The following is a 6,000-nucleotide window of genomic DNA, read 5'->3' on the forward strand; positions in this document are numbered from 1 at the left end:
AGGTTAATGTTCTACCAATTGGTGATTCAAGTGCATCCGAGAAAAACATCACTACATTTCATACTCCTCAAAATGCTATCTGTGCTCAGAATTTTTATTTATTTCACCATTTCCATAAATAAATCAAACTACTTTCTGCTCTAATAGAACTAATTGAAAAGATACCCTCATTTAATTTCACTTCTCACCTTCTGAAAATCCAAATGGAGATCATAAGGCAAAATATAAGCCTCTCCATTTTCAAGAACGTTCATGCTTTTAAAATTTCTCATTTCCACCAGCTTATATTTAAATAATAACAAAAAACAAAATGAAAATATTCATTGAACCCTACTAATCTCTGGTGATCAATTCAAATTGTTACATACCAGCCTGGTGATCATGGCAAGCAAGCAGTAGAACAGAAGCACGTGGAGATAATGAAACCTAACCTTATTTTTCTTCAATTGAAAAATATATCCCCACTAAACATCAGAGGTCTATATATTCTGTGAGTATTTACTGCCTTATAACTTCATTCTCCAGTTACACCTGATACAAAAGTTGCATACTTTTAATTAAAACTGAATGACAATGACTCAGCAAGCAAAATTCAACAATAGCACAAAAGCTATTTTAACACAGCCTTAACAAACGAAAGTTACAGTCAGAACTGAAGTTAATCAGAATCAAAACTCTAAGAGAATTAAGTGTTAGATCATTAAAAGAGGAGTATGTGAAGCAGGTTTCAAAGCTATGAGCATCTTTACTTTAGTACAACTGACAGTAAGTGGATGGTGAAAATAACATCAGTTTGATCAGCAAATTACTAGAAGATCTATTTGAAAATTAGCTACAACTACTGGATTCCATTTCTAAGCTGAGTACTTGCATACTCACTTTCATGTTGCATTTTCATACTTACAATGGAGATTTCATTGAAAGCTAAACTCATAAAATAATCCTAGGATAGACCTTTCTCCTTCTCTCATCATTCCAACAACCTCAGTGAAACATGAAAGGTTAGTGGTGTATATTGCTTTTACCAAGTTGTTTACCTACATAATTTCAGTACACTCATCCATTGCTTACTCATCATACAAGTAACTGAAAAGGATACTGTGAAAACACAATGATACAAAGAAAAAAGGCATTTCTTTCTATTGTCCAAGATAACAATTCAAAAAATATAAGCCCTAACCACAACAAAAAACTGAATCTCACATTAAGTTTCAGATGGGGTGAGTGAAGAGAAAATTAATGGACTTCCACTGCATAATGCTATGGAATAACTCCTGCAGTTTAGTCTGCAAGTTGAAATTATGAGATTCATACTACCCTATGCTTTCACATGCCACTCCTGATATTTCAATATTTCCTGTCATAAAATATTTCTAAAAGTGAGTAATTCCTCATTACTCAACTGCCTAAAACAAGTTAGCTGCTGTAGAACAGTACAAACTAGCTTGATTTACTTAATTTTCAGTCTAGTCAAGATAAAGTTAGTCAAATCAAAGCTTTTCCTCTCTTGTTCAATTATAGGATTAAGTTTTATTATTCTGTGTTTAAACATTATACAACTCTTTACATAAAAGATTATCTGGATAATAATAAAGTTCTAGCAATATTTACAAAAAAATACATCCACACATACATATAAATATTTTTCAAAAGTCATGAGGTACCATAAACACAAAATGTAGATGCTTGCTAACAGCAAATAATTTAACAATAATATTGAGTAAAACTGAGTATCTAAAGCTTTGCACACTCTGTGGCACAGCACACTGTTGATGGCATTGCAGTTTGATAATCTAAGAAACAGCAATTGTGACACTAGTTACTTGACAAATATTTTGTGCAACAGAGGCTCTGAGTATACCAAAGCATGCATTTCATTGCATTTCTTAAGGCACATTTTTATTCTCAATAGTATCTACTACTGCAATATTTAGAAATAAAATCATCAAGTATATTAGCATTTTAATTTCCAGAGTTCTGGCTTGTTTCTTTCATTATAACATTAAGTATAAAAGCTTTTACCAAATAACCCATTTATGATTGCTTTTGAAATGTAATGCATTCAAGGACCTCAAGTATTCACTACTGCAAAGTTCTTTTTTCCATGGCAGAACTACCCTATAATCTTCATCATAAATATAATAGGAAAAGAAATATATCAAGAAACTTGAAACCATGATATCAAGCAAATGTGGGCATGTCAACAGGCCAAAAAAAGTCAGGATTCTGAACTTCAGAAAAGCAAAATTCCATCTGTTAAAGGAATTATTGGATGACATCCCCTGAGACGCTGTCCTTAGAGACAAAATAACAAAGCAGAACTGGCAGCTCTTAAAGAACATCTTTCTGAGCAAAAGCTGTCCGTCTCCCAGGCATAAGAAATTGAGCAGGGGAGGCAGGAAACTGTCATGGCTGAGGAAGGACCAGCTGGTCAAATTGAAGGAACAGAAGTAGTGGAAGAAGGGATGATTGGCCTGGGCATGAAAACAAGAAAGGGATTCTACAGATACATTGATTAATGAAGGCTAAGGGGATTGTAATCCTCTGATAAACGAGAAGGGAGAAATGGCAACAAGAGTCATGGAAAAGGCTTGTGGAGTACCTCAGTTCTTTACCTCAGTCTTCACTGTCAGTCACATATTTCACACATCTCCAGACACTGAACAGCAACAGTTAGAGGAGGAAAAAAACCTATCCCCCCTGTAACAGAAGTTTGAGGACACCCAATGAGATTAAATGTGTACAAGTCTATGGCACAGACTATGCGTGTCCCAGAGTCCTGAAGGAGCCAGATGACATTGCCAAATCACTCTCCATTATAGGCGAAAAGCAACAGCTGTCAGGTAAAGCCCTTGGTGACTTAAAAAAAAAAGAAAGGAGAAACACTTGTTTCTACTTCCAAGAAGGGGATAAAGGAAAACCCAGGCTTGCTCAGTCTGAGGAGGAGAAGGCTCTGGAGAGACCTCACCATGGCTTAGCAGTACTTCAGTGAAGTTTATAAACAAGAGATAGGCTTTTTTTACGTGTTCTGATAGCGATAGGGCAAGGGTAGGGGAGTTTAGATTAGATGTTAGGAGAAAATTATTCACTCAAAGGGTGGTGAGGCACTGGCACAGGCTAGCCAGAAAAGCTGTGTATGCCCCATCCCTGGAGGCATTCAAGACCAGGCTGGGCGGAGCCCCGGTCAGCCTGACCTAGTGGGAAGCAACCGAGCCGTGGCAGGGGATTGTAACTGGGTGTTCTTGAAGGTGCCTTCCAGTCCAAGACATTCTGTGACTCTTTGATCTCCTGGCATTTACTGTAGATGACTAATGATTCTTATGTGCTCAGGACTGGCATGCATACAAATTCCTTCAAACTCATTTTAAAAATACAAGATTACAGCACCTGAATAGGAAAAGTTCTGCTTTGCTTTCAATTAATTATCTAATTTTACTTGACTTTTGCAAAAACCACTTGAGAAAAAGCTTTCAAACTAGTGCTTCTCCACTGGAGCAGAGAAACAAAAGAATCTCTTGTTCACATAGTAGTTGGAAGAAGTATTTATGTGAAATCAGCTTCTATAAAGCTTTAGTTTTTGAGAAGTTACATTTCCAGGACAGCTTTACCAAAATTTTTGTCTTCCCTGTTTACAGGCCACTACTAACACACTGTTCATTATTAAGGGTGACAGGACAGCAGCAAACAAATCATTACACAGTTGAGTAAATTTGCATCTCTACTTCTTTTGCCCTGCAGTTACACTGTGAGGCTGACATTTGCTCAAATCTGAAATGTTCTCTCTACATTTGAAAACTTCTGAAACTACAAACATCAGTTGAGGTTAGAATGACTTCAATAACTACAGTTTAGTCATACCTGTACAGATCCAACCCTCACCTGCAAGTCTCTTAACATCTTGTTAAAAAACCCTGACACACAGAATCAAAGACTGGCTTGAGATGGCAGAGACAATGAAGCCCATCCCCATAACAACCTCATCCCATGGCAGGGCTGCCTCTCAACAGATCAGGCTGCACAGGGCCTCATCTAAGCCAGCTCTGAAAGCCTCGAGGGGTGGCACATCTCCAGCTTCTCTAGGCAATCTATTCCAGTGCCTCACCGTTCTTTAAGACTTCCTCCTAAAATCTAATCAATTCAGTTTAAAGCCTTCATTCCTTGTCCTCTCTCCATCTAAAAAGTCAGTCTTCATCCTATTTGCAAGCTTCCCCTGCAGTACTGGAAGGCCACATGAGCCTCCCTGGAGCCTCCTCTTTGAAGTCAAAGACTGACAGCTAGAGGAAGGTTTTTGCAGGTTAAGGACTTCAAATCTTTTCAAGGAAGAGAGCTCATGGACTCTTCCTCAGAACCAGTCAGCGGGACTCACTACTACTGCCTTCCTATTCCAGCAGCACTTCAGTTAGCAAGTCTCCGAATACTTTGGGGACAGAGGTTTGGGTTCAAAACCAAGAAGTAAACTCACATCACGCAACACTACCGCCACTAACGGCTCCGTCGCGTGACCGACAATTCACGACCGGGGGCGAGAGGGACGACATCTAAGGGAGGCAGTCCCTGTGCGGAGCGGGGACGGCCCGGCTGGGCCACAGGGCAAACTGCAGGAGGGGAACAAGACCACGCGCCTGGGGACGAACCCAGAAGGGCTCTGCGTGAGAAGTGGGGAGAGCTGCGGCCCGGGGAAGCGGGCACGGTACTCACCTGCCTGCCTCGCTCCGCCCGCCCGGCAGCGCCGCCGCGGTTCCTCGACGCCTCCGCCGCGGACCCACGAAGCGGACCCCCAGGGCGGCCCGAAGCGGCGGCCGAAGGGCGCGCATACGCGGCGCGGGCTCCGCGACCGCTCCCCTCCTCACCGGCCAGGGCCGGTCCCTGCCCCGTCTCCCCAGCTCCACATTCCTTCGGCGACCTACGGGAGACCCCCCCCCTCCTTCCCGAGCGCCGCGGGGTCCCGGCCCCCACAGAGCGGCCGCCTCCCTCGGGCGCGCCTAGGCCGCGGCACCGGGACCCTCTGCCCGCCGCCCCAGCTCTCAGCCGCCCGTTTCACTCGCTTCCCGAGACCGGACTCCTCGCCGCCATCTCGCCCGGGGGAGAAAGGACCGCGCAGGCTCAGACGACGAAATCCCAGCTGCGGCGACGACGCGCATGCGCGAAGGCGGGAGAGCATCCGCCCCCGCCGTACGGCGCGCACCTGCTGGGGGGCGGGCTGGAGGGCCGCGTCCTGTCCTGTCCTCGAGTGGTGAGCGGGGGTTGGGACATGCCGTGCCGTGCCGTGCCGAAGTCGGTGGTGCGCCGGGAGCCTGAGGCAGCCTTTGCGTAGCGACAGAAGTCGGTCCTGAAAAGCGGTTGGCTCGGCTACAGAAAATAGCGACAGGTGTAGGAGATTTGGATTAGGAATGTTTCTCACCCTGCAGAAAGTGATCATATACGTGTGCAGTGAGGTAGCAGCAAAGAACATCATGAGTTGGAAGAGATCCACAAGAATCATATAGTCTAGCTTGTGGCTGCGCACAAAACCTCTGAAAATTGAAACCCTGTGACTGAGGACTGTTCAGCCACTCCCTGAACTCCAGCACTTGGGGTCTTGGCCGATGCCCTGGGGAGCTGATCCATGGCATTGCCACCCCCGAGCTCCTCTCTAAGACTTTTGTCATGAAGCAGTTTCATTGGGTTCATTACCACTTTTCTTTGATGTGTATAAGGACCCTTTTTTCCTGATGGTTTGAGCGTCCTTTGCAAAGCAGTCCTCAAATTCTTCCTTAACCTTCCTTATTCCTGCTTAGATCTGATACAGAGTATTTCATAGCTTTCTGTTCTCACTGGGCCTGGACAAGCTCTGCGCCTTCGTTAGGATCAAAGGAATTTCCTTGCCAAGCACACTCACATTCCTCCTTCACAGTCTGCCACAACATACTGTCAACTTGCTATGAATTGCTATGAATGTTAACCAAATAGTTCCAAAATCTAATACATTCTGATAAACAGATGAATCTGTGTGGTTTATGT

At 43.6% G+C, this 6,000-nt stretch overlaps 1 protein-coding gene across 4 annotated transcripts in view; it reads right to left on the reverse strand.

The window, feature by feature from the left end:
• APC (APC regulator of WNT signaling pathway) overlaps positions 1-4,739 on the reverse strand; it is an 89,887-nt gene extending 85,148 nt beyond the window's left edge. Inside the window, exon 1 of one of the 4 annotated variants that reach the window (XM_042866124.1) lies at positions 4,699-4,739. The gene's annotated coding sequence lies outside the window, so the exon portion shown is untranslated. Of the gene's footprint in view, positions 1-2,602; positions 4,091-4,698 lie in introns of those variants that run through there. The other 3 variants (XM_042866123.1, XM_042866122.1, XM_042866127.1) reach the window with 3 other exon arrangements.
• Between the last annotated feature and the right edge of the window lie 1,261 nt (positions 4,740-6,000).

The sequence above is a fragment of the Lagopus leucura genome, unplaced genomic scaffold (assembly GCF_019238085.1).
Source record: "Lagopus leucura isolate 7727_CA_CO unplaced genomic scaffold, USGS_WTPT01 Super-Scaffold_810, whole genome shotgun sequence".
Lineage (NCBI taxonomy): Eukaryota > Metazoa > Chordata > Aves > Galliformes > Phasianidae > Lagopus > Lagopus leucura.